The sequence below is a fragment of the Oxyura jamaicensis genome, chromosome 12 (genome assembly GCF_011077185.1).
Source record: "Oxyura jamaicensis isolate SHBP4307 breed ruddy duck chromosome 12, BPBGC_Ojam_1.0, whole genome shotgun sequence".
Taxonomy (NCBI): domain Eukaryota; kingdom Metazoa; phylum Chordata; class Aves; order Anseriformes; family Anatidae; genus Oxyura; species Oxyura jamaicensis.
Genome location: NC_048904.1, coordinates 20,424,325 through 20,452,295, shown reverse-complemented (window position 1 = coordinate 20,452,295; position 27,971 = coordinate 20,424,325). Strand labels below are relative to the sequence as shown.

General features: G+C 41.3%; 1 long non-coding RNA gene across 3 annotated transcripts; it reads right to left on the bottom strand.

Annotated features, from left to right (window-relative positions):
* Positions 1–347: 347 nt before the first annotated feature.
* On the bottom strand, positions 348–27,971 carry LOC118173499. Of its 3 annotated transcripts, none has more exons than XR_004754239.1 (5): positions 27,886–27,971; positions 18,060–18,229; positions 14,976–15,079; positions 4,572–4,746; positions 348–962 (listed from the first exon to the last, which is right to left on the bottom strand). It is a non-coding gene; the product is annotated as an uncharacterized LOC118173499 (long non-coding RNA). The 3 variants fall into 3 exon arrangements; XR_004754241.1 differs by having other exon boundaries at positions 15,004–15,079; XR_004754240.1 differs by having other exon boundaries at positions 18,106–18,229.

The following is a 27,971-nucleotide window of genomic DNA, read 5'->3' as shown; positions in this document are numbered from 1 at the left end:
GCCAACTCATATTCTTCTTTGTCAAACGTTTCATTTACTTTTCAGTTGGCAGAACACAGAAGTTGTCTGCTGCCAGCACCAGTGTAGCTGAAACGGTGACCCCTTTGTCTTCAGATTTGGTTGAGGTTTTTTTCTTCTTGGGAAGGACACACACACAGATCCTCCTGCTCGTGCCTGGGGTTGCTGTCTCCAGCAGAAACAGCAGAGAGGAGCTGATCCGCCAGCCAGGCGACAGATCAACGGGGCGCAGAGCATCAGCTGCCCTCGTACCAGTGGTCCCACCACATTTTAACCTGCCAGCCTTGGCACTGCATTAGGATTTTCCTTCAGCAGAGCAATTAAAGCTCCCAAAAAGTGACAAATGTTGCTTTAAGGGTTGGTTAGTCAGCTTGAGTATATATTTAGCATAATTCAGGATTTCTCTGTTCCCAACAGATTAGAAAATGTGGTCAGTGAGTTTGAAAAGAATAAATGCAGAACTCATTTGCATCAGCGCTTTCAATTTGCTCAGAATGTTTTCTCATTTAATTATTAGCCCACGGTAAACTAGTTATCAATTAATTGCTAGAAAATAGAAGTGTGTGTGTGTTATTGCTTAGATGTCTAATTGGCTATACTGTTGCTTTCTTGTTAAATGCTAATTAAAGTTTCAAAACAGCTAAACATTAGTTAACTTTAAATGGTTTAACAAGATACTCTAAGGTATAAACACATTTATATTGCATATTATTTTTATGCCAGATTATGGTAAATCCAGAGCAAAAATGGCATTTTTCCCCACACTAATGTATGATATTATTTACATAGGTCTTAACTAAATGAACAAGATCTTTTCCTTGCTTTCACTTATTTGTCAGATATCTACTCAGTACTGAAGACAACATGCATGAGTCCAGACAAGTCTGGCTGCAAAGCCTTCTAGTGCCAGTGATAGTAGTTTGTAGTTCACCCAAGGTCTCATCCTGGAGAAACAATTAAAAAACTTGTACTAACAGGAAACACTCTAACCACAGGCTCTTCCTGCTGACACACAGCACAGCCCCGTCTTCCTCTTTTGCAATTCTGCTTCATCTGCAGGAAATAAACTCCACCTGCCACCGCACTCTGCTCTCACACAGCTATTCTGGGGCCCGCATACCAGGTGAATTGCAAAAGATTTTTTTTCTCCACATCACTGTTGGTATCTTTTTTTTTTTCCCTACAATACCTTCTTGTTTTATGTTCCATGAAATATGGCTGAGCCATGCCTCCCTGCTTAAATGTGCCAGTTGCAGAGCATGAACCCCCACAGGTGCATCTTCTTACCAGTTGGAAGTCTTTCTCTGTTACTCCTTCTCAGTAACGTACCCTTGTATTTACGAATTACCATAAAGTTTTGCATCCTACTGCCCTTCTCATCGGCCAGTCTTGTGTCTTGAAATCCAGCACAGCAGCTCGTTCATTGGATAATTCTAAGTGATCTCACTGCCATGAAGATAAATAGAGATTTCTACAGAAGTTTATCATTTTGCTGTCCACATATCAGCAACTTTCGGGAGGGAAGAACGTCACTTAAGGCTTCCACAGATGTTCTAAGCCTAAGGAGCAATTGAAAAATATTTTTGAAAGGAAAAATATCAAACTTCATTTTAATGTTACATCAGGTTCATGGAATTCGTTAGAAATTAAAACTATAGACAAGAAAACAGCTGTAACAACCTCAAAACCTATTTTTAGTAAGGCATTTCAAGCCTCAGATTGAGTTCAGCTACTGGAACCAGAAAAGCGATAGATTAATGCTCAGCTTCTCCCCTAGGCATTACACTCAGTTAAAAAGGTATAGGAAAAAAGTCTCAGAAGGGCAACATCATCATCTCAGAGCAATTTTCTACAAAAGAGGGATGGTGTTTGTATAAAAAACATGAGATGCAAATATAAGCAGTTTGTTGCAATCACAAGTACAAACACTGTAACTTCTTCTAATGCTTCTAATTTGAAAGTAATAAATCATTTCATTATAAATCCAGATCTCAATGAAAATATATCAGCATTCATTTTTCAGTTCAAGTACATCTGTAATCTTCATATTTAATTAGACATTGGGTAAGATAGGCAAACATGCTCATTTATTTAGATCCTGTAGATCGAATAGGGAATTGAATGCTTAACAAAGGGGAATGCAAGAAAAATACAAGGCTTTATCTCTATGAAGATCTCAAAAAAAAAATAAAAATAAAAAACACCATGTTTTTTTTGGCAAGTGTTTTAAAAAATTAATCCAAAAATCCATAAATGTCAGCCATAGTTGCAGGTGTCCTCAACACAGCTCCCACAGCTCTTAAGATAATTAATGGAGATTTAGAGAGACCCAAGTGATATCCAGCAGCAGTAAAACCTAGGCAAAGCTGCTAAGCACTTCTGAAAATGAGACGATAATTTAGAATCCTAAGGATGGGATTTCTGAAGGCGCTTCAGTCATTAGAACTGTAAAAGTCCCATTGATTTTTAGTGGAACTTCATCTCTCGGGATGGCTGAAAATCCCATTCCAAATGTCAGTTGAAGAAGCTGAAAGGCTGAACTTTGGCTGGGATTTGATTGCCACTGAGCTGCAACGAGTATGGCCTTTTAACACCTTCAGGGCCCTTCCAGCATTCCGGCTCCTGGACCGATGAAATTAAAAATGCCGGTTTGGAAGAGAAATATATGCTGGTAGGGTTATTAATCTGCTCCCAGGAGATACTTCAGACCACGAAGCTGCTTCTCCTGATTCTGGTGCTCCAGGGCTGAGCAGCGGGACCACGGGGACAGAACAAACACAACCAAGGGGCGCGAGGAATAACGGGAAGAACACCGGACAGAGCAGGACAGAGCAGGGGGAGCAGGTGGGAACTCAAAGGTGAAAAGCTTGGCTGGGACTCAGTGTCTTTCAGGCACCACATACTGACAGGTATTGAGGCAAACACTGCCTGCTTTCAGGCAAATATGATTATCATTAGGCTGATTCTGACAACTTTATTTCAAATCAGCAAAATATAAATTCCTTTTTTTTTAATCCAGAATTTTCTCTAGATTGTCCAGCTATGCCATTAACAGGACACAGATCCCTATTTTCCCAGCCTGGCAATGATTTTTTTTTTTTTTCCAATAGCTCATTTGAAAAGTCAGCCCTCAAGGCTAAATTTTCTAAGAGTTCAGACATAAGGGTAAGCTATTGTGCCAGAGCAACTCCTCATAAAGCAGCTGGATTTCCATGTTTATGCATACACTCAGCCTGTAGCTAATGCAAGGTAATTCAGGCTAATTTAGAACTTCTTTTGTTGAGCTAATACACGGTAACAAATTAAAATATCTGCATGCCTAAGATGGAAGAATCTATAGAGAATGAAAAGATGTAGACAAGCACAGAGTTTCCTAAAGTGATAACACTTTTTTTTTTTTTTTTTTTTTTTTGGTTTTGTCCTTAACTGATTTCCTAATTTCAATCAGTTTCCATGGCAGCTAGGCACTTAGCTTGTGCATCTACCCATCTGCTTGGCCCTCTTGTTGCACGAGGACCTTTGAACACCTGGTTCAGGAGGATCAAACACCACAGCTGGCTGTGTGCAGAAGTGCTGCTGAATAAAAAGAAAGTGCTGTGCAAGGTTGCATCCTTCTGGTGAGACTATGCACTTACACTGAACACGGTGTGGCAGTGTAGGTGCAAGGTAAGGCTTATGAAGACATCTCTAGAAGCTTATTATAATGAGAGTTGGAGAAGAGCTGTTTGTTTATAAAATTATTTTATTCATTTATGCCTACATTAATTAGATTAATTGCAGAAAGGGAATTTACATTTATAAATATGCACCCAGCTGCTCTTTGTCCTGAAGCAGTCGCTGCACAGTACCTAGGGTTCAAACAGTGCAAGCTGAGCAGGGACTTTGTGCTGGAGCACACCAGCAGCCTCTTCAGAGGGGATGAGGGTGGTAGAGCTGTCCCACACAGCAGAAAGGCTTTGTTTCTCCAAAAATATTCAGTCAGGGCATGCACCTGTGGTCTGTCTTAGCCAGAGGCAGCACGGACAGAGCTGCTGCAGCCCAAAGTCCAGGACAGAGCAAACCAGCCCGGCTGGCACTGCCACCTTCTCAATTTCACATTTAAGAGCATAACTGCAGCACGACTGCTCAGTGCCTGAGTTCCTACATGGAGGAAACGAGAGGAGAAAACTGATGAGAAACTACTAGCTAAAATAAGAAGGAAAAAAAAAAAAAAGTAAAGAAGTAGCTGCTACCCAGGGATATTGGATTGAGTTTGAGAAAAGATCATATCTGATCAAAAGCTTATAACACTAAGGCTTGCTCTAGAAATTTAATAAGAGTCAGAGACTTCTCTGTTTTGCATACTCACTTGCGCACTTCTTACTAGAAGAAGATTGTCTGAGTACATATCTTCTGAGAGATAAAGAGAAACCTCCTGGTATGCACATTAATTAGAAATGAAACTTTACTGAAGATATTGAACAGTAAACAACTATCATGTGAAATAAAATTAATTATTGTTCAGCTCGAGTAGAATAAAGGACCTTTTGAAGACTCTTTTCATGGACACTTACTGACAAGTAACGATCAAAATGCCTCCGAGTAAAGCCATTCTCAGGGGGAGATGTCCTGCTGAAGGCCACGTTGGCAACACGGATATTTAAACTGAAGAGTTCAGCTTCAGTGCTGTGTTCATCCTCCAGGTGAAGCTCATTTATCACCTCCATGCACCTACACAAAGATGAAGACCTGGAAGAACAGGTTGGAGATATTTCAGAGGAGGACAACTGCAAGACAGGAGAGTTATGAACACGCAATGAATGTTTTAATCTGCAAAAGCATGAAAGTGAGCACTTGTCACTACAACAGATATCCCACGCAGCTGGCATCCAGGTGAATGAGTTTCTCAATGTTAGGCTGGTTAAGAAGCAACTCAAAGAATTTTTTCAAGAACACATAATAAATAAGCAATGCCTATAAGGTTGTAAATCCTAATTTAAAAAAAAAAAAAAAAAAAAAAGCCATATTCCCAGCACACTGAGACAAGTATCCCAGTTTTCTCTCACACCCTCTTAGACCACGATCATCCAAGGCACTAGAAAAAGCCAGCTGTGAAGCCAGCAAGCTGGCTTATATTGTTGTGTTGGCTTATACATTTTCCAGGAAAAAAAAAAAAGTGTTCTTGACAGCAACAAGGGTTTTCTTCCCCTCACAGAGAAATGAAACACAGAAATCAGTGCATCAGAGCATAAATAGAACACAAAGATTTGATTACACCTTAAAAGCTTGCAGAAGCACTACCTAGAAAAACTTCACAACCGGTATTATGGGTCAATATTATGTCATCAAGGTTTCTCTTGGTAAAGTACAGCCCTGCCTGTGAAGCTGGGAGAGGGACATTTAACCAGGAAGGCTGTTTTTATCCACTTGCTTTTCCTTTTCCCCATCTGAAGAGCTGCAGTAGAGTCGCAGGACCAACAGACAGTACAGTGTATATACTCCTTATGTCATGTTCCAGTAGAAATTTATTACTTTCACTTAAATCAATAAAGCTTTGTTTGAATGTGATTTTGTCTAATATATACAAAGATTCAAGTATTTACTGAAAAAAAGGGTCCAAAATATAGTGTTGCAATGTGACCCAACCTGGTAGTTCAACGTTTGGCCCAGGACATTGCTCCCAGACCGTCCTTCTGAAAAGCAATTTCCTCTGTGTGCACGAGTCCTCTCATTTAACTGGACAGATCTAGCTGCCAAGTAGTCGTCAGCTATTTGCATCTCAAGCCACACACCATGGCTTCATTATGCTATAAACTTCACAACCACAGAAGGAAAATATACCTCCTGTCCTGAAAATCATAAAATAAGAAACCAGAGATGACAGCCAAGAGAAAGGAAAGCATGAGGAAATATTAGCTTGTGTTGCACAGCACCCCGGGGAGGGTTTCAGCATACCACTGAACACACTGGGCTGGGGCTGAGTGGGTATACGTGGTTGTTTAGTGATTTACATACATCACGCTGAAAGTAAGGTTATATACCCACTGAAATTCAGGACCTATGTGACAGTGCTTACTCCAGCAAAATACATTTCAAGCAAGCCATATTTTACCAAGTCAATGGTTGTTAGCAAAAGGATGCTTCCATCCTGCGTTCCTTCCTACAAAGATATTAATTTGCTTGGCCTGCTTTTCTCTCTTCACTTCCAGTTCCACTAATTCTGTTGATTTCAGGAGAGAGATTCCTGATATATGCCAGTGTGAAAGCTAAAGTACAGCTGTCAACATATAAAAATATGTGCCTGATTCCTGGGTATACTTTGTAATAAGTTCATAGCCCCACAGTGATTGCAGTATAATTGTCTTCATTCCCTATGTATATTTTAGTAATGGGAATATAATCATTAGTGCTTATAAGACATATAATCTCATTACAGCCAACCCTGTTAGCATACTTCAGCTTCAGCCTATATATTCTTTTTCACCTCTCAGTGAAATAGATAAACATTTCTGTTCTTCTGTATCCAGACAAGACTAATTCCTGCCTCTGACAGTTACCATGGCTCGCCAGGAAGACACAATGGCCTCAATTGCTTTCAATACATTTAATTTTCCACTTTTGAAACTCAGCCAGAAAGCAAGAGGTTCAGTGACACACCGCAATTATCCTGTGGCATTTCTGACACTCAGAATAAGGATGCAAGGGGAGAAGGTACTTGGTGGTCAGGCACTGTCTGGAGATGAGAGATGGTGCCTGAAGTGCAGAAGGTAGAACCTGAGCCAAGTCTGGTTGCACTGCCTGAACCCAGAGCTGGAAGCTGGTGCTGGTGAAGTAGAGGTGCTGAGACCCAAAGCTCCCCACACCTGTGAGCACAGAGCTGAAGCCAGAGAACTGCAGCACACCCAGACGGACAGCTTTAATATTTTCACACACTCAGTTTTACATCTCTAGTACCAAGGCAGAGAAGTGCTGCAATGTCAAGGGAGTTGTTCAAACTCTTGTGAGAGTAGAGAGATTCTAAAATTCAGGAATACAAACCAGTGTTATCACTTAGAAGACAGGAGATGAGAAAGAACCTCAGAACATAACACACATTTTAAAAAAAAATCATACAAAAAAAAGATCTTGCCTGCCAAGCCAATCCAGTCCATAATTTAATTAGCCAACACTCCAAATGCTCACAGGTGAACTACGACAACTGGAAATAAATTGCTTGGTTTACATGTTGTGGTCTTTATGATCAATCACTCACAAATATTGGGTTATATTTTCTGGGAGCAGAGGCTCTGCAGCAGTTCCCCCGCACCTCTCATCACCACCTGCAATGAGGAACCTGCGCCCAGGAGGAATATGTGGAGTCAGAGCTTCCTACAAGTACTGCTTGCAAGGATGATGTTTGTCCTCTTTTAATTAAAAAAATTAATTAGTTCCACACAAGTCCACCACATATGTTCAATAATATAAAAAAAAAAGTGTCTGTTAAGGTACAAGTCAGCAATATAGTTGTGCTGTTTACTGAGGAACAGCTTGGCTACCACTGTGATGGACACCAAGGGATTCCTGAAGTAGATACAGCACGAGGGTAATTGCACACCAACAGCGAGCTTAAGAGGCTGGAAGGGGCAGTGGTTTGTCATAACAAAAACATATCAGCATCCAAAAAGCTACTGATGCTTCCTGGCCTTTTGATGCGTGTGATTTCTTTTAACATTAGTAATACTAGCACTTTTTAAAGGGCATATTTGTTTTAAATTAATAAATTAGAACAACTTTTGAAGAAGCTGTTAAGGTTCAATGAATACATTTCTTTTTTTAAATAACAAGGATGATTTGATAGCCCAAAATGAATCATTCTGAACCGCCACTGCCTATCATCTTAATCCCAATGTCCCACTTGAAGATTCAAGTTTTGTATATAAAAAACACTTCAGTAAATATTTGCTGAAAAATGCCAGTGCACATTTAAACATTGGTTAGTCACTGAGCTGTTGGCAATCACCATACCTTCTCCACAGAGAATTCATAGATTGAAATAGTTTTTTCAGTTATAATTTTTCACTTTTATAAATCACAAAACTTCTCAAACATTGCCTTAAGTGAAGACAAGCCATAAACAAAATGGTATTTTAATGAGTCATTAAAACAAAGCTATAAATTCTTCTGAAATTAAACTTATTGTGCATAAAGTGTCAACCTAAGAAAATTATTTTGAGGGGTCCATGCCTGAGCAGGGACAGGAGCAGCCCTCAGGCACACGGCCGGAGGGCTGGGCAGAGCAGTGCCCACTGCAGGGGGGAGCAGCCAGAAGAACAGCAGTAGTGGCCAGGCAAAACACTAACGAAAATACCACCTAAACTCTTCAAGATTAATGAGCTAAGAGCAGGAATTTCACAAAAAAAAATTAGTGGAAGGTCTACCATTACAACAGGTATCAAGCAACCGAATAACCAAGCGTTTCAACATAAATGATAAATAATAGTGCATATTGCTGTTGGTTGGAGCAACACTTTCTTCATCGTGAATAACATGATGAATCAGACTAGTTCTATTAATCTCCACTAACACTTCTATTAACGAAGCAAATATTGGCCATCATTGTTCATATGATTCCTGACATGGGTGCACTGTAAAAATGAAACACAAGGTTTATGACAAATGTGAAAATAATTAATTATGTTTGGGTATTTAGATTAAATGTGTGGAGTAATAACATTCACCTTACAGCTGTACATACAGCAATGCACTGATGTAATATACGTTCTGGCTGAAGAAAGTAATGAGTTATGATACTTTTAATACAAAAACTCATTTTCATGTGAATTTTTATACATCTCAAACAGATTTAACCTTAGGTTGTTAGATTTAATTCATTAGCTACATTATGCAGTGATACCACAGAATAATTTTCTTGTTAGGCCAGCCGCCTCCTTGCAACACTCCTAAAGGTACTTTGAAATCCAGTTTTCATGTTGAATATAAATCAGTCAATTTTGAGTTGGCCAATGATGCACAAAATGGAATATTTAAAACTTCCCTTTTGCCGTGAGGCCAGGTGTCAGACCGCAGCGAGTGCTGCCGAGGGAATCAGCTTTGTTTCTACAATATCTCATATAGGCTGTTACATCTACTGCTCCAGATTTCCTGGGATGTTCTTGTCTTGCCCTCAAAAGAGCAAAACCCCATGAAGAGGGGCTACTGGACTTTCCCCTTGGGCAGACCCCAAGCACACCAGGCTGTAGTGACTTGCTCAAGGCTGTGGAGGAAACCTACGACAAAAGCTGTTTAAGGGCCAGCCTCTGCAACATGAGACGACCTCATCTTTTCCCTGGTTTGTTCCCCTGACAGAAAGATAACAGAATATCAGGGAGTCCCCAGGGACAGACATTTGCAGTGAGCTTGTGCTCAGGCTCCAGGTGCAGCACGGAGCTCCATGAGTCAGACTGCCTGCCTTCCTGCTCCTCGTATGGAGCAACACCTCCCCAGGCCATTGTGAGATCCACAGTTTCATTTCACTCCTAAAATTAAAGTATTTCAGATAGAAGAGAACTTTTCGAAGAAATGTATCCTCAGTACAAAATAAAAAAAAAATTATTTCATAAGCTTTTTCATAAGATTCAGAAGATTAACTTTCCTACATGTTATTTCAATGCATATTACTACAATCAAAAGACAATTTTGTTTTATGACAGTTATGATATTTCTAAGTCAAAAACAAAAATAATTAGGTATGGCATATCACTTTAATTTCCTCCTATTCATAAATCAGATTGTTGTGCTTTGCAATACTACTTCCAAACTATTTTAATGTGTTTTGAATCTACCCTGGCTAGCCCTTCCGTTCTTTAAGAATACATACCTTTGTACATATGAACACAACATCATTAAGATGCTTGGCATTTCAACATGCATTCTTAATGCATTTTGTAAAATACATTTCTAAATCTAGAGATTGGCACAATGTTAATTGTGGCCTTACAATTTCTGCTGCAGATCTGCATATAGAAATAGGTTCACACTTTGTCATATCTTAATGCTTCCACTTACTCTATAAGCTGAGCTTCATCAGTTATGCATTCTCTGTTTGGAGAAAAACTCTTAATGAATTACTAAACACTACAGACATTTTTACCACATCCTTAATTTTGTATCCATAATAAGGCCAGTAATTTCTCATTAAAAGTCACTGTTAAAAAAAAAAAAAAAAAAAAAACTTGTTAGTATTCTAGTCCAAGTAATCTTATAAATATTTTGGGACCAAGAAAACATCTCTAGCTTACTAGAGTTTGAAAACATTTCTGGTAAGCAATTATTTTTAAGATTGCCAGTCCTAGCTCTGCCCTTTGAGACCTGTGCATAAGACATCTGATTATTGCTGTGGCACTTATTTAAATACCCAAGTAGAGTTTAGAAGAGGCACTTCTCCACACAGAGGTTGTCATGATTCAGCCTTGCAAGCTCTATTGTGGAAAAATTCCAATATATATCACACTACTGTGCTATGAATGCTCTATGACCTTAGAAAAAAAGTGTTTTATCGGTGGAAAGGTTGGCTAATACATGGGAGTTACGCTCTCCTAGATAAGTAGCATGAGTGTAGGTGCATCCTGAATTCTGGGACAGAAGAGTACTGATGGGGCTTACAACGTTAAGCACATAGAATGAAGAGAGAAAGTACTGGAGTCACAGCTGACAAAAGACTGAGTGTCTGAAAGACTGAAGGAAGGAATAATGAAGGCAGCCACTACACTGCAAGACTACGTTATCACTGTACACAACATTTCAAGGCAACTAGTGACAAGCTTAACTCTTTTCTCCTACACCCCCATGAAAGTCTGCTCATCACTGCAGCACTGCCAGTAAAATGTCTCTAACCCGGTATTGCTGTATCTTGCAAGTGTTGCTGAGCTGAAGAAAAAACTGCAACATTTCAAAGAGGAAAAAAATCCCAGTTTTGAGACCAGCTTAGAATAGAATGTATTTCCACATTTCCAAAGCACTTTTCAAAGCAGAGCTGGAGTCTCAGCCACCCCAGCTGATGGACTGTCCCAGAGCGAGGGAGCCTGCAAGCACCAGAAGGGTTTTCAAGAGCCAGACCCCGGCAGCCCTGGGAGCCCCAGGCGCTGGGACACCAGGGGGCTGGAGGTCACCAGCCTCCTGCACTCACTGCCAGTCACCCACACGAGGCAGCTGGCAGAGAAGAATTTAATCAAAAGCAATATACAGCAGTGCCCTCACTTTGATGGTGGCAAATCCTATCAGGACAATTGTTTGTCAAACGCTGTCAGTGTCAGACACTGCTTCAGTCACTACAGATAGGCAAAGCCTGCAGGGAGGGTAATTTCTTTGCTGTTTAACAGCATTACAGAATGACTTTTTTTTCACCTGCTCTCCATGCTTTCTCTGCTGGCTCCTACCCTTCTCAAGCCACAGGGTATAACAGCCTGTGGTCTGACCCAATGCAGCCATTCCCACGATTGTACCAAGTGACACGAGCCCTTCTTCCAGTTATTACCTCTCACTACAGCCTTGCTTTGTTCACCATCAGACCATCACAGTCACCAAAAGAATACTGATATTAAGTAGTAAGAGTAATTGCCACCCGTATCGCAGGAGACATTGCCAAGCAGAACTCAGTTTCATTAAGAGTATTGATTGTGATTTATTTGTGCCTGGGAGAGATTACAGTTCCTGCCCCACACAGTATTATATGACCAGTATATACTGATGTTTCAGAAAAGATTGATTGTATTTTCAGAAGTGATTCATTAAAAGATCTTTTCAGACAAAAATCCCAGAAAACATATTTTGAATCCTTTAATAAAACACTAAGAAAGTGTTTTTGTTTTAGCAGCTTATGTCAAGTAAATACAACATGAATAAAATGTAAATTCACCCCCCACATTTTTATTGTTCAGATAAGCATAAGCCAGAAGGCAAAACGTGGAACTTTGTCCAGTTATTGCAGAGTTCAACAAGATCCCCAAACTGGTTTTATTTGACTAATGGACTCTTCTGCAATTTGAATTCATTTTACCCTACAGTATGTCAGTCACGATAACCAGCTCTGCTGCATTTATCCAAGATCAGTGATTCTCGTACATTACTGAAAAAACACTGTTGAACCTTCCAAGTAGTTCTCCGATAAGTGTACCATACTTCTCCAAAGGTAATAATTTACACACCACTGCAAAACACATTTACAGAACTAATCTTCTAAGGATGAGGAACCACTGAATTGAATACCAAAAGAGATTTATTCATATAGCTACATGCTATGTATTATTGATGCTGAAGTTGCTATATCCTTGAGCAATAGTCAACTTTGTTCTACCACTGTCTTGACCCAAAACGCAATTATTTGATCCATTTTACTATTTCAATTGATCTCAAAGGAACCAACCAGGTGTTAAGTAGTTCGTATGTGTGCTCTGCAGCTTAAACAACAATTTAAGCTTTAAATTATATATTATGTACAATATAAATCCAGAATCCAAAAATAATACTGGATTTTATATTTGCATCTTCAGTAGACGGTTACTGTTACTGCTTTTTTGCACCTAAAACTATAACAACTTAGAACAGCTGCTGGTTCAGATACGTGTTTCTGTCTTTCTCAACAGCTCTGAAGAAAAGCCTTGATAAAAGGATTTGAATCAGCTCCATCCAAGCATTTAATAGTTATTAAAAGCTGAAGATAGAATAGACTATTTTGTCAGTTAGTTAATCACTTAACAATATGACAGAAATAGTAACATCCTGAAATGATCATAAACTGGCTTCGGAACAAAAGTACATATATATGTATGTATACGTACATGGATATATAGGCATACATGCTTTTGTTGTGAAGCTGTACAGACTCTTATGTCTACCTGCCTCTAAGTAGTGTTCAAATCTTGAACACTAACACCACAAATGTGGAGAATCATAATCAGCCTGCCAAGGTGACTCATAAAAGTCCCTTACATTTAATTGGAAACAGGCTATGGTGCCACAGTTCAAAGAGGGATTGGGACAATCTGAAAATCCAGTGGTGATCATCACACCGTATCTCCAGTGTTGTTATTTCGGAACATAGATAATGGTGGAGAGAAGCAAGAATGCTAAACTGTGTTATACAATAAAAGGACAGCATGAACATCGTTCATGCCATGAGAGTGGAGAATGGAAACTAATAACCACAGCATGAACATTATGATAGCCTGATGAAAGCGTGCAATCAATTTTGGTCTTGCTCAAGTGTTCTCTGAGCCGAATAGCTTACAGATCATTCTGCTTGTCTGTATCTAGAACTTCCCCTAAGCTGGAAATCAACTAGTTTTAAATATCAATAATCTAGATGACACACAGAGCTATTGTTTACCTGGGAGCCAGAGAGAGTGTAAAATGATGTAAACTGAGTCTGAATGTAAACTGGTAACCACAAGATTCTTGAACTTCTGATAAGGATATCAAATTGTTATAGAAAAAAAAAAATCCTCTGACAGTGACACCATACCTATCTCTAAAGTTAGCAGAGAAGCACATTCAGGTAGAGATTCAGCTCCAGGAAAATTCACTCCTAGGGCCCAAAAGATCCTCAGCATGACACTCCGTATGAATACAGGGAGCCCACTGGGACCTGAATAAGTTATAAAATCTTGAGCAAAGTAAGTTATGTTCCTTTTGCATGTAGATCCTTGGTCTTTTCATTTTAAATGGCCCACTATTATCTCAGGTGATAATTTGCTCCAATAATTACTGCATAAACCCATTTTATTATCACTTGAAGTTACACAAAACTACCAAAAAGCTACCAAGAGTTACGGACATCATGTCTAATAAATTCATTGTTCACCTCCAACTTAAATATTAAAACATCATCCATGTCAAGTACTGAGGTGTTATTTGCAGATGATATGAGTTAAAGTCAGTTTCTGTAACATGAAAACTAAATTGCCCTGCTATCTCAGAGCCACGGTGTGCAGCCAAACTCTGCCAACATGGGGTAGATGGGTCCACATTAAGCTTAGAGCTGTGAGCTCCCAAGCCACGAAGAGGTTTATACGCACTCTCTCCATAATGATAAATAAGCTGCAGAGCCAATGGAAGTCAGTCAAATGCCATGGAGTCATTATAGCAATGCTGTGGCCTTCTTCAGTTTTATGTCTTACAGTAAAATATAGACATCCACGTTAGATCTCTCCAGGGACGATAAGCACAGTTTGGGAAAGAGTCAGCTATCTGGTTGTTTGCCATTAAAGCCAGAACACAATAACCGCATTTAAAGCCTAAAATTAAATCTCACCCAACTCCATGCATTAATCTTCCCAGGAAAACATCAATCTATTTAATGGCAATCATTCAGAATATGAAGCAAAAATAAAGTAGAATAACTCAGGAGGCTCTGACATTACATGATAACTTCAAAGGTAGTGTCAGCACACCTTGCAGCTTTGACGAGGTACTTTCAATTAGGCACCTTGGGAAAAGCTACGTGCGCCGCATCAATCAGCCCAAAACAAAGCAGTACCTGTGCCTCACAATAAAAGAATAACTCGCATTATGCCAGGGAATGTAATGAGCTATGACTCCAACTCCCTGACAGGGAATAACTCGGCTTTATTGTTTATCCTCTGCACTGCCTAAGCCTCTCCGCACAGGCTCTACCCAAACACCATCACCCCGGTGGCAGCGCCCCTTCGGCAGCGGGCTGCTGGCCAGGCGGTGCTGCCCAAATATTGGCCCTGCCCCGTCTCTTGAGAGCAAGGTATCAGCTCCTGTATCCACTTGACGTTACGCAATTAAGCTCCCTTTGAATACCTAATTTTTGTGAAAGCTAATTACCATACTTATTGCTACTTGAGATTAGCAAGGGAATATAGAGAGAAGTTTAATGTTGTTGTATCTCTATAACTAAAATAGCTCTAGAAATAAATTCACAGTACACAGTTTCTAGTTCATTAAATATAGTCATCTTATTGTGTGTCCATAAATACCTCTATTATTCAGCTTGAAGAATCTCACCACTGATGCTGTTGTTGCTTATGCTGTGATAGCAAGCTGGAAACCAGTCACGGATGGGACTGTGCTGAGCTTTCGGCTGAGAAAACACAAAGACATAAGCTTTTTAATGTGATAGGCTGTCTACACTTAAAAGATGCATTACAATGTTTTGTTAAATCCCCTTCAGTTTGCATACACAGTTAATTTGCTGGTATAAGTTATGTTTATTCTTACAAAAAGTTCGAGCACCGTTTGTTACCCGTACATTACATTTGTCATCACAAGTGCACTGTTACTGCTCTAACTGCCGTTGTGTTATACTGGGACAACGTCCAAGCACAGACCAGCTGTACATGTTTCTCTATCAGTCATCATGTGCACAGCACACTAACACCCAAACACTTCAGAAAGACGGACTTACTCGTGCTCACAGAACGCTTCTGGGGAGCAAACCGATACTGTCCCTGCTCTTCACCTGGGAAGGAGCCCCAGAGAGAAAGACAGATTTTCCCTGTCCGTGACAGGAGGGAATTTAAAGGGGATTAAATATAAATGTCAAAAGCAAATAGAGTCCAGCTCTTCAACTGCGTGATCACTGTTTGCTCACAAAAGCAACCATGAATTGCACCACATGGTGACTGAGGTGACAAGTGAAATAAAGCAGCGTTGGATGGGAAGTGAAATGGGATATTTCAGCCCATAAATAAAAACACCCCTTGTGCAGTTTTAAAACCCTGAAAAATAGTAAAATTTAAAAGAAAATTTCTACTTTCCAGAGGCATGCCTGAGGATGCACACAGGAGATCAAGGTGGGTGCCAATTTGATGTGGGAGGGTTTGCTCCTGGGGTAAGGCAGGTGAAGAAATGCCAGCAGCAGTGCTGCGAGCATCGCTTGGGATGGCTCAGGGGCAGACCATCTGGAGAGGAGGACCTTGCAGTGAGGGGTAAGGCAGAAGACATCAGCTCTGATGGTTTTCCACAAAACGTGAGATTGGCAGAGAACAGAATTTGTAACTTCTCAGACATATAAAACCTGGATTCTAATAGGAATTAATGTGAATGCAAATAAAACAAAGCTTAGTTAGCTGTAAATAAGGTTTCAGTATTATTTGCATTATACAATCCAGCTAGATATTTTACTTTGTAACAGTCTTAATACTGCTTTCTGGGGCAAACAATACAGACCAATTACGACCAAAAACATACTGCTGAATCTTCTCAAGTACCAAAAGACACAAGTTATTTACATTTGTCCCTGACAGATGTGCTATAACAGTCGGCAGATGTTAGTGCTCATAAACGACTTCTAGAAAGCCTCCATCACCCCACAAAAAAAAAAAAAAAAGTAATAATCACTAGAACACTGATGGTTTTCTTCCATAATGGATTTCACACCTATTTAAGATATGTATTTTTCATTGTTATACCCGGAAGGAGTCCAATAACCGTCTAGCACTCAACCTCTCATGGACGGAAGCAGGCAGCAGGTTCTACCTACTGCTGACAGTGCCACCGAGTCCTTGTTTTACTCCACTAGGATGCTGAGAAATGTTTTTGTAAGTAAATTCAGCCTTTAACTACCATGAACCTATACACATTAGAGAACATATTTTGAACAGATCCATGCCAAAAAAAGAAGAGTAAATCAAATTATGCTCTCAGGACTGCCCTGCGTATTTAGGCGGTGGGAGGCACCATGTGCTCCCTTGGAGGCTGGCACCCCCACGGCAGCTCCCAGGAGATGTGCCCATCCACTTGGCATCCACAGCCAGGAGTTCCTTTGAAGTGGGATAAGCACATTTTCCTCCTTGAAATACGTAAGCAGCATTTATCCTGCTCATCAGAAACAGCCAAAGACAGCAGTGATGCTGCAAGCATGAAAGCCCTGCAGGTGTTTAAATCCTCCCAAAAGCCTGTGTTTTAAGAGCGTGGTGTCCTACCGGATCCTGCTCTTGTAGAAGTGCACGCACACCTCGATGTTCAGCCAGGAAGTGCCTGCAGGAACGGGGCCTCCCCACTTCTGCCTGCTGTCACCTGGAGGGAAACATGCATCATTCACAGGGGAAATCCCTCTCCGTGTGCTTTGGTGCACAATTAAATTACGAAGTGTTTTTTCCGTGACTCTGCCACATTTCCTCATGCCAAAATTTACTTCAAGTGAACTCGCAGCCAGGTCCCTTTGATTTCTTCCCCAGTAACAATCTAAAGCATAGATAATTAATGAAGACAGGAGGTTATTTTAATTATACATTGTTTTAACTACAAGGGAGTTAAACTTGGAAGAAAATGAGAAAAGCATACCAACTCACACTCTCCAATGCAGACTAAAACCCTAAGGGCCTTCTGCTCAGATACCAAAGCTGGGTTTTGGCTGTAAAGAGGATGTGGATTCAGAAAGCCATGACCTCTGTGACTTTGGGCACTCGGGGCACAAAGCTCTTCTGGCTTCTGCTAGAGTTCCTCTATAAGGAGCAGAGGAACTAATTCTCACAGGGCAGGAAGGCATCTGATTTTGTTTAGGATTCAATCTGATTTTTGCAAACTCAAAGCGGCTTTGGAGGATCATCTCTCCAAGTGTGTGGGCAAGCCTGTTTTACAGGCAGGGAAACTGAGGCACAGGAGGGATCCAGGGGCTTTACTGGTGCAGCATAAAAGGGATCTTCATTTTTTTATCTTAATGTGTATTTTTTTTTTCAGAAAAGAATATTTGTTATCAATGATGAGAGATACAAATTCTATGATTTCCCTGAAGAAAGACGAGCAGGTGCTAATCTAACAATGAATATCATACTGAGTCAGGAGAATTCATACCCATTCATAGGGTAACCGTGAGTATTGGTGAATAACAATGAGAAAAATTCTGTAAGTACAATTTAAAGGGCTCAGTGTTGCCTCAGCAGGCAGGAGCCTTACATATCCTGTAGCACAGCCAATCTGAAGCAATGTGAGTAGCACTGAACCATGTTTTGTAATTATAGACTAACAGAATTCATAATAGCATTTAGTTACCAGCAGTATGTCAACCCCCTAGCACATTAGTTAAAGACTAAGTCATACAAATGTACTGCTGGTCTTACTTTCCTGCAACATAACTGCTCGCCCTCCTCGACACGAGGCACTCACGTGTCTCGGTTATGTCCTCGATGCAGTTCCACCCTTAGAGCTTGGCTCTGGATTCACATCTCCCTCTCGAGGCACGTGCACACATGCAAACTGCCGCAGGTGTTGCCGGTTTGTAGCAAAAGAACTAGAAAATAAAAAACTTTCAGAACAACATGAGTTATGTTCCTTATACAACACACCAAGAATTTTATAGGCATGTATCTCAGACAAGCTAGGATAGTCATAAAGATGGCAAGTACAGTTTCACTGACACAGCAGGGACAGAAGAATTAAAAAGTCAAAGTAAACTCCATCATGACACCTCTAGAATAATTTCTTCCTCTTTTCAATTAATTCTGAACAAAACCTCTTATAAGAGATGTAACTAATTATTTTCCAACTCCTACAGGATTTGCCATTCTTAAACTTATCTATAATGGAAAGGTTTCTATGCTAAATGCCAAGAGGTGGTCGGTTCTTTCACAAGGAATTTGAAGAATGATCACAATAAATCAATGAAAGGGTCAATATAAACACGGGGAGACGGGGAAGCTGTCTGTACCAAACAGCAGTGAACGGTAAAACTCGGGGTGCTGAGCTGCCTGTCAAATTCTTAAATTAATCTGAAAACAGAAAGTACTAGAAAACGCATCCCCTATGTTTTCAAACCCTGGTGAAAGTCAGAGGCCACGGTTTACTTCACCAGCAGCTCCCTAACGCAGACCAGGGCAGCAGCTGACCACAATATCTTTCCTCCAAGTTCCCAGTTCAAGCTCACAACAGGTTCACATGCAAGCAAGAAACCCGCTGTACTCTACAAACATGGCATTTTACAGCGTGGCAGAAAGCCTAAAAATATGCCTGGTAAGCTGACTGTATGGAAGAGGTATCCATTGCCTTGCCACAGCCCTCTACGGGAATTAATTTCTCATCAAGCTCCCACAGCCATGAGAGTCCCAGGGTGAGGGATCCTGCACCAGGCAGAGCCTCGCTGCACGTGTGGCATGCAGGATGTGTGATGGGCTTTCTAGGGGCAGCAGGGGGCATATCCACAGCCACCGGTATCAGCACCTGCATTGCAGTGGCACTAAGAGACCACAGCTGAAATCAAAAACCCATTGTTGGAGACTTAACGGGTGACCATGCATCCATACTATAAGGAAAATAATCTATTTTGAATTGGTTACAACATAAAAGTACAAACAAAGAAAATAACAGCATCAATTTCATAGAGCCTAAAGAAAAGAACACAAAGATGAAGATCCAAGCATGCAGCTTGCTAGATTTCACCTGAAGTGCTCTGACCACAGGGGCAGGCTGGCACACAGCTGGGGGCAAGCCCTGGCTGCTCCAAGCCCAGTGCCGTAGATGCAGAGCAGCAGGTGATGCTTTGCTGGAGAACACAAAGTCAAAAAGTAATACCTACAAGAATAGCTTGAATTCCTTTCCTAGCTTGCAATTCACAGTACTCTGTTGGGTAGGAATTAAGCAAAATGCATTTTTCCAGCCCTCTTTCAATACAATTTTCCACTGTAGCCATGAAAAGCAATTTATTCCAATCTCCAGGGAGCTACACAAACTGCATCCTCTCCACTGGTCCCATGCTTCTCTGGAGCATGCAGCCACTTTATTTCCTTCTCTGTTTTTATTTTTTCCTGGCAATCTTTGGGAACCTCCAGCAAGCCAACAAGTAAAAGCAGGCAGGGCACAGGATTAGTGACCCAGTCCTGGCACAAACCATTGCTCAAACAAGCCACCATCACGATGGCCTCTTGGAAGGGCCACTGAAACTGGCAGTGCATTTATACCTGCTCTGATTCAGGAAAGGGATAAGAGTTAATGCACCCAGAGCCAGGCAGTTCTGATGAGATGCACAGTTAATACATCCGCTGCTTGCAGGCTGGCTGCAAGATCTCGCCTAACAATACCCTGCATTTACAGAGCTGCTCAGCCGAGAGCCCTGGTGTGCTGACAACTCACAGACAGCTGATCGGCTACAGCTCTCAACGCCCCTGGAAGACTGTCTGTGAAAGGAGAGTAATAGCACACCGAAAATTCATTGAGAACCAATTAAGCACTTTGTCCAGGCACATCCCAAGGGAGAGCCATGCTCAGGAGCTCACCTCGCGCCTTTTCACCAGCATCCTTGTGCATCTGCAGCAAGGTCCAGCATCTGGCTGTAGGAAGCCACTACAGCAACCCTGGAAACCAGTTCTCTCCCCTACAATTACGTAGGGAAGGATGAATAGCTGCATAATAAGGGAAAGATTCAGCATTTCCTAGGCATCAAAGGAAAACACGCCTGCTGGCTGAGACTTTATCCCATTCACAAATCCCATTGAAATAGCAGATCTGGCTGATCACAAGATCTGAAGAGATGAAGAAAATTCATTCAATAAACATCAGAAGCACTTGCTGTTTGCCAGAGATGTTTGGCACCACAATCAACTATTTGTTAGTCCCTCCTAAATGATTTTCTCATCATTCCAATAAGGGCCATAAATCTCCCCTTTAAGGCAATTCAGAGGCTGCTATATTAATTTATTTTGATCTGATTGCAAGTACAGAACACCGGTGAAACTAGATGCGCTGTAAGAATCTATTACTGCAGAAAGCCATGTAAATGAGCACACTCCTATGCATATACACAGTACTTACATTATTTTCTTTGCCATCTGTGACAATGACTTTACAATCACGCATTTTAAACAGGAATAGATTTATATGGGCTTTCTGGTTGACATTTCAGATCTATTCTCTAAACGCAAAGTTTTCTTTCTCCAGTGACAGCAATACCACATTCCTATCACAGGGGTTCTCGCTCTTAGCATTTATCACTTTTCATGTGCCTTGATGCAAATGGGAAAGAGCCAGCAAGAACGATGGAAGGTTCACAGGCATTTGCTACTGTCAGAGAAAAAAAAAAAAAAAAAGAGAGAGGCATTCATTTTTTTGCCACAGGACCCTCCACCCTCAGATCCTCTGAGACCATAGGGGATGTCAGATTGTATGTGGTGCAACGTAACGCGATGTCAAAGCAGCCTGCACGCAGAACAAACGATCACACGGGGCAAGCGTACCTGGAAGCCACCCAGAAAGGACCACTCTGAAGAAATAGAAGGGTCACGTGAATGTACAAAGCATATCAGAGCTTCAGAGAAGCCACAGGCAGTAACTATCATCTTGACTGCAGACCAGGAGCTTTCTAATCAATTCAGTTTATTGTTTAGGTAATCACCCCTTTAGCTCCCTGCTCTGGTGAGGCACGCAGTTGGTTTGGGTTAACGTAGCCAAAGAAGTGAGTAGGTGGCTGCAAGATTTCTGTGCAGAGAAAGTTACCGAAACCTGACCTAGCAGAGTGCTGGAGAGGGGTGGCAGTAAATATTTAACATTTGTTTGATGTTTCCTCTAGCACACAAAAGAGCCAAACATACACTGGCTGCATTTTCTTAAAGGAGCTTCACTTCAAGTTTCCTCCTGGTCTCCGCTAGTACACCAATATATAAGGTTTCTTACAATAAGATCTAAAGGAACTTGTTATCTGCTTGTAGATGCTCTAGCAGACAATAAAAGTAATGAATTAATATATGTGGCAGCCACTCATTCCTTCTCCTTCTGACTTCTGAAATCCTTCTGGAAGCCCCAGAGCACTGAATATCATTTCCCTGATGTCACTGACAAAATTGTATGCATGGCAAAACTAATTCATCTCGAAGCTTGTACCTTTCCAGGCGTGTCAGGGGAAGCTTCTCGTATTAATAAGAAAATCACCCCCACCTATAATGCATGTCTATTTTTTTTCCCCTTACAAATGAAATCCAGAAAAAAAAAATATGTTTTTCCTCATAGAATATATGGTCCTGTAAACCATAATATATTTCGCTATCAGAAATTACTCAGAAGTAATAAGAAAATACATTGATCTTGACAGAAATATTTTTCTAATTGCAGTTGAAATGGTCAATATTTTTAATAAGTGCTTTGCTTTTAAGGTCATTTTAATACATTTACTGTTTACAGAAAGTCACCCAAGCATTACAGAAATGCAGAAATTGCTTCCGATCTCACCTCATTCATCTCACGCATCTTGTTTATTTACATCTTTAATTGCATCATCAGCATGTCCCCATGTGCTCCTGCCTTCCTGAACATAGGCTGGATCCCTTTTACTTAATGAGCGTGTATTTAATATTTCGTGTTCGCCTCATTTTTCAGCATGTCTGAGGCCTTATCTCCTGCATACTGTCCAAACACTACTCTGAATAAAGAATTTTTCATTTCCTTTGGGCTTTTCTCTGCTGTTTGTCACTATCTGAGTGCTTCACAACATTAATTAAACTGACAAGGTAAGGCAGCAGCATTATCTCCAGTTTACACACGGGGTACTGAGGCACAGAGAAGTTCAAGTCAAAACTGAAGCTAGCCAGAAACTTTACAGAAGTGTTTTAGTTCAAATAAAAATAAATAAATAAAGCATTACATTTGAGCAGAACGTTTAAAGGAAAACTAGACGAGAAGCCTAAACAAGAAGCACGGGGCAAACAACGTTCAGAGTGAAAAGATGGTTGTTCCAGTCTAAACAGAAAATGTGGCATTTCCATTGAGCAAATAAGCCAAATATGACTAAGGGTCATTGCTTTCTTTGTTTGGTTCCCCCCATACACACAAAATTTATCAGAACAAATTAATTTAATAAAAAGTTCCCCAAATATGGGTAACTGTAAGTGCCTTGTGTCTGCAAGCAGCAAAGATATTTCTGAATGCTTTGGTATCTGTGATCTCCTCTTGACAGGACAGTGCCACATGACTTAGTCCAGGTGTGTGCCTGGGTCTGATCTTTTGAAAGTACAGATACTCAAAGTAACTTATAGACTTAATTATGACAAAATATAAAGGCAAAAGCCTTTGAAAATGCTTGCAGAAAGTGATGGTTTAAGGACTCACAAATTCCCAAAAATGTCATAAGGTGAAAGTATGAGCAGAAAAATTGTTGTCCTTAACCTTATAACCAGTTTCAGGATCCACTACTTCTTTCCCTGCAATAAACTGCTATGAAAAAGTAGTAAGTTACCGATTCCAAAAATAAGTCTTAACTAAATCCCTTCACAGCATGTCAATTGTGCAAATATTTTAACAGCTAATGGCAAATTCCAAGGCAATACAGATATATTTATTAATTTCAATCATTCAGGCCAGGGAGGTATGAGTAAGGGCACTATCATTTAGAGCTGTAATTAATCATCCTGGACATTTCATTGTCGGTGAACATAAATCAAGAAGCAAATGTTTCTGCTATCTGAGTGATATGTAACCAGCATTAACACAGTGACAAAATCTAATGCTTGTCAGTAGCTGATACATATTTTATCTACCTTTGACACCTAAGATGCAGGGCTGTTTCACATGAGTGCCCTCCACCACTGAATTTATTTTCTGGTAATATTTCTAAAGGATGTGTTCTACATCCAGAAAATGACAACAATGCAGAAGAAAGAGATAGCCCAACACCAGGATTTAAAGTTTCTGGAAGTAGAAAAAAACAATCTTATAGATCTACACCATTGAGGCAAAACAAACGCATTAAAAATAAGGACGAGCACCCATTGGCAGGGCAATATAAGGAAGTGTGGCTTTGTTAAATACCCATTAAGAGAAACAAACTGATTTTATAGCCTAATACTTAAATACTTCAAGACTGTGGAGAGCAGAAGCTTAACGGTGTCTGGTCCCTGCAGAAGGGAGGAATGCAATGCTCCTGGCTCGCAGCTCTCACCCCCAGCAGTGGCCATTCCGGGTTTAATCTCTGGCTCTCCCCGGGACCAGGCATTCCACCCTGAAGCAGAAAGCTGTTCTCTACCATAACACCACAGAGTCTAACACTTCCCTAAATCCCTCTGCCTAACCCTGTATTTCTGATTAGGGACACCTTTTGGAGGAGGGGCAATCCATCTGATTGCAAACATGTGAAGGGGTTGCAGAGTTTGCAAGTCACAGGCTCAGGAAGGTTCTTCCCCAGCTTCACACGCATTAAGCTCACTGCAGCCACATCTTTGTGTGCTGTAGGTCTGACGTTTCTGGTTCCTCTGGAGTGCAAAACAGAGATAACACCTCCCTGGAAGTGGTGTTGCCACAGATCAGCTACATGATTCTGCTGGAGGAGCACAGCTTTGCTTTGAGCCAGGGAAGAACGTGCTTCCAGCTCCGAGGGCATTGAGTTCAGTCCTCAAATGGCAGCCTTCACATGCAAGAAAGTTCTCGTAGCTGTGCAGGAAAGTACAATCTAGGTTTAAAGCACTACTTCAAGAACAGAGAAAGCCTGTAGGAGTGAAGCTAGTTTTCAAAGAAATTTTAAGAATCCTTACAAAGCCTCCATAGCGAGGCTGCCGGTATAATTTGCCATGTAAATCTGGAAGCATCGAAGGCAGTGTATTTTTAAGTGTTTTGTTTGCTCAAGTTTTTCCAGCTCCTGCAGTTCTCAGAAGCACAGGTATCTTCCACTTTAAAAAAAAAAAAAAAAATAACAGTAATCACAGAACTCATGGGGACAGTTAAACCACAGAGCCAGGAAGCTGAGTTCAGTCCGACGCTGTTTTCCACCCGAGTCGCCAGCATCCACCACAGCATGCACCCGAGCCCAACCTGCAGGGCCCACGGGGCTTCAGCACATCCCCTGGGACCCGCAGCAGCAATCAGGAGGCGACCACCTGAGAACCACAGACACAAGTGAGAGCCTCCAGCTCTCCGAGCCATCGCTGCAGCTGAAACAGCCCACCAGAAAGGATGAGAGACCTCATCAGAGCATCGGGGCCACCCCGCATAAATCTTACAGAGCTGGTGAACTGAATCCAGTTTTACTGACTGCAGAGGTGTAAGTTTTGTGAAATACTTTGAGGTGTTCAGGGAGCTGAAAAACTAGCTCATTTCGGTTCATAATTAAGTAAAGCAGAGAATAATACAATTACAATATAATGCCTGTTTTAAAGCAAAAACCCGAGCACTGCATTGGCCTGGCTGTGAGCTGCTGGACTCAGGCACTGCTGGGGCTGACAGCAGAGGCAGCCAGCATTCTGTTACCTCACCTGCTGAAGACATCACTAAGCCCTTGGCTTTAGAATAGTCAAGATCTCTGGCACTCCAATCCTGCCAGCAATGTGTGACTGAAACAATTCTTAGCCTACTGTTCTCAGCCTACTTCAAGCTTTATATCCAAACCCAAACCTCAATATACTGATCACAATCTCTTGCGTTTAAAAAAAAAAAAAAAAAAAAAAAAATCCTATTTAACCATACAATTCTATCAACAACATGTAGAACAGAAAAGCATACATAGGGTGGTATGACTAACAGTAATGCAAGCACTGAGGTGGAATTTTGCCCACAGGCAGGAACTACAGATCCGGGCCTGAGATAATCCATTTGTAAAACACTCAGCATACAACACATGCTCTCAGATTTTCATGGAAGCATCCTTCTCCAAAGCACAATTTACATTTAAGTTTGTATGGCAAGGAATAAAATACTAAAAATAAGTGTCAAGTTTTTCTTCACTGAATTGTTCCTTAATTAGATTCAAGTGTTTTGTCTAACCATTTCAAATTCTTAGTGCTTCCTGAAAATAACAACAACAACAACAAAATTATTCATGATATCTATTGACAGAGAAGTGCCTTGAATTGATTCTGTTGGGACAACAAGAACAAGCTGTTTCCGTTTACCTGCTGGGACACGGACCATGAAAGGAAAGATGCTCTTCCCAAAGCAGTAGCCACCAGGTGGCTGTGAAGCCCAGCACAAACGCACACCACACCAGGTCGTGTCCTGCTGGGCTCTGTCCCACCCCAGAGGGAACAGGGCAGTGAGAACCCCCCCGGGCAGGACATCTGCCCATGCTGGGCTGGAGGCAGGCCCCTCACCAGCCTTGGCTCAGTCAGGTCTCTTGACATCAGCCCCGAGGACTTCTCAGGCTTACTGACCAGGCGGGGAGAAGCCTGCACACAGCCTGCTCCAGGAGCAGCAGCAGGGATGCTCCTCAGCTCCGTGGTGCAAAACGGTCCAAGCCACCGGCGTTCAAAACATTTTTGCAGGGATAGGTGGGGAGCAGGTGCCTCTTATTCTTTCTTGCCACAGTCTGTTTTGTATATACACAATGAACAAATGAATATTTTAAATGATACAGAAAACCAAAGCTTTGTCTTGGCAACAGCCATAAGAATAAAGTTCGGTGAGTAGCTTCTTCACAGTTTATGCAGAAGTACTGCTAGGTAATAAGGCTTCATGCAGGAGCCACGCACAGCCCCCAGTGGCTGCACTTGAAAATTGCTCAAGTTAACGAAGCACTTAACAGCACAACCTGAATTCCCTTACTGCTGTGGCAGTGATAACGCTGCAAATGAACAGGAATCGAACATTGCACCCACCAAGCTCAGATGCAGCTTCAAGCCATTTCAAACCCAGATGTATTAAGATCTCCCAGACTGATCAGATTCATTTTTAATTCAGAAAAAAGCATCTCCGCACCTGGGTTTTATATCCCATTATGCTTCTGGAACGACTTAAGACCGCAGTTTTAGCCAAGTTATCCTGCCAAACACAGTCTGGTGTAATCCCATTCCTGCTGATAGCATTACACAGAGAAGTTTAAGTCATCACATCCCATTAGAGTTAAACGCACTGCTAATTTGCGAAATATTTTGCCTGACCTGTCAAATTAAGTGACTACTTTCATGTTCTTTCTTCTTTTTAGCACGATAACTAATTCAAACTCATTTATTCCACTTCATTAAAACTAAAATTTGATCTGAAAAACAATAGCTGCTAAAGCCTATATTAGATCAAACATCACCTTCCCGGTGAAGCAGTCAGATTGCAGCCCAAGTCAGAATGTCATTTATTTCTAAACAAACATTGCCACCGCTGGCCATTGCTGATTTACTTTTCAGCTTCTCTGCACTCACCTTTTTCTTGTTCACACTCCTGACCTGCAAGGCCTTCCTTGGCAGCCTGGTGGTCCCTCGTGGTGCTGCTTGGATGCGGGGACACGCGGCACACCAGCCAGCCACACACATAAACCACTGCAAAGAAGCACTCCCCTCGAGCTGACACCCTCGGGCAGCCACAGAGGCACTCAGCTCTGCAGGGAGGACTGAGGAGCTTGACCTAGGGCATCAGCAGCTCTGAAGATGCAGCTCTGTGATAAATTCAGGCTTGGCACAGGGCACAAACTGAAGCCACCAGGAGCTGTTATGATTGCGTTTCCTCATTCCAGCCACCAGTCCCCATTTGGTCCCACAACTTCCAACATTCAAGAGTAAAAGAACCATAAAATAATAATGGCAGATTTCAAGAAGACTCAGCAAGCTACTACCCTAAATTAAGTGCTGCCAAGGTGAAATGTATAAGAAGCCACAGAGCTTTCTTGGCAGAAACACAGCCTTTCTCAGCCAGAAAGATGATGGCTGGGTGAAGGATCTTAGCCTTTCCCTTATATTTGCCATTACAACATTAATTCACACATCTGTATCTTCAGTCCAAATTCCCCTCTGACAAGGTTTATCAAATTATTAAAACTCTGATTGTCAAGAAAGAAGAAAAGTTCAAGTCCTCTTCTGTTTTCCCTTCACTAAAGAGCAAACCACAACCACATAGCTGCTAGCATAGTAACAAAAGCAACTGAATATTGGACAATACAGAGAGGAAAATTCAGAGGGTAACTAAGTTAAATGCTTTCATTCAGCTTGGGTCAGAAAAAATCCATCCCTAACATTTGGGTAAGCAGTGATACAGCCTTAGGGCCTTAGCTACCTCTGGAAGCCTGCTCAGGAGCCCCAGCTGCAAGGAAAAAATCAAACAACACCCCCCTGCCAAGACAGGGCAAAACCAGCAGGCCG